This window comes from Orycteropus afer, unplaced genomic scaffold (assembly GCF_000298275.1).
Source record: "Orycteropus afer afer isolate SDZICR_OR568_19922 unplaced genomic scaffold, OryAfe1.0 scaffold00330, whole genome shotgun sequence".
Lineage (NCBI taxonomy): Eukaryota > Metazoa > Chordata > Mammalia > Tubulidentata > Orycteropodidae > Orycteropus > Orycteropus afer.
Window position 1 is genome coordinate 5,796 of NW_006921917.1, and position 1,547 is coordinate 7,342.

A 1,547-nucleotide genomic window follows, 5' to 3' on the forward strand; every position below is an offset into this window, starting at 1 on the left:
TTTTGACTGCTAACCAGAAGGCTGGTGGTTCAAACCCACCAGCCACTCCTCAGAAGGAAGACTGGGCAATCTACTTTCATGGCGATACTGCCTCGGAAACCCAAGGAGGAGTTGTTTTGAATCAGATCCAACGCAACAGCAGTGAGTTTGGGTTTTTGTTTTGTTTTTTTTCGGGGGTGTTGAGGTTTTTCACAGCATCAAGTCTGTTGCTGATAGAGTGCTAAGGAAATGTTCTGAAAATCAGTACTTAGTTGAGGAGATGGCATTCTTGCTTACACATTCCTGCCTCCCCACCTTTCTCCTTGTGTAAATGCTGTTCTTCTGATCTCCTATGGTTGATTATTCTAGGGAGTGCATCTCCCTGGTGTAGGAGTTCAGCTCTTCAATGGCTGAATTTAACCCATGAGAGTGAGTTCAGTTCCAGGGACGAAGAGTGACTTAGGGCCATAATCTCAGGATTTTCATAGTCTCTATCAGAGCAGTAAGCCTGGTCAGTTTTATGATACTGAGTTTTGTTCCACATTCTTCTCCCACTCTGTGCAAGATCTCCAATTTGGATCCCTTTCTCAGTGGTTGCCATTGGTAGCTGGGTACCATCTAGTTTTTCTGGTCTCAGGGTCATATAGACTGAGGTTCTCATGGTCTCTTAGTCTTTTGGACTAACTCTTTCCATGCATCTTTGATTTCCTTCACTCTTCTTTGCTACAGATGAGGAGAGACCAACAGTTACTTCTTAGATGGCCTCTCACAAGCCTTTTGACCCCAGTCACTACTCATCGAAGTAAGATGTAGAGCAATACTTTTGTATACTGTGTTCTACCAGTTGAGCTTGATATTCCCTGCAAGCAGGGCCCCCTGCCTGCAAGACCAGCAACTCACTCCCTCAATGTGCTTAGTTGTGGCTAAGAAGTTATCTTAACTTTGATTTAAACTGCATGCAGACATTTTTATAGCACATAAAAATGGATATGTAGGAATATGAGCTACCAAACCCATGTATGGTCATGGGTATATTCCCAAATGCCAATCTTTACCTGATCTTCTTCCCTGTCTACCTGTAGACACCTGTAGATTAGTGTTTGTTGTTACTGATAATGCGCTTTTGTATATGCAGTAGTATTTGCCTTTATTGTCTGTGCCTTTTGTGCACCTCTCCATGTCTTCCTATTCCTAAGTAACATTGTGGTAGTCACATGGTTTTGTTATATTATTTTTCCTTTACCCATAGCAAACCGGTGTCTTAATTATCCATCTGTTTTCCCTCCCACACCCATCCCTGGTAACCAGCAAAGAAAATTTCCTTCCCTGTGTAAACCTTTCTTTCATTTTTCATGAAGATATATATATATATAGTTTCAGACAAGACCTGTACCTCACACCATACACAAAAAGTAACTCGAGATGGATCAAAGACTTAAATGTGAAAAGTAAAACGATAAAAAGTTCCTCAGGAGAGTTCCGGCAAGATGGCGGACTAGGCAGAAGGATTGCACAGACCCTCTTCAACAAAGAAAAGGGAAACCAATTAACACAGACACAGAAGATAA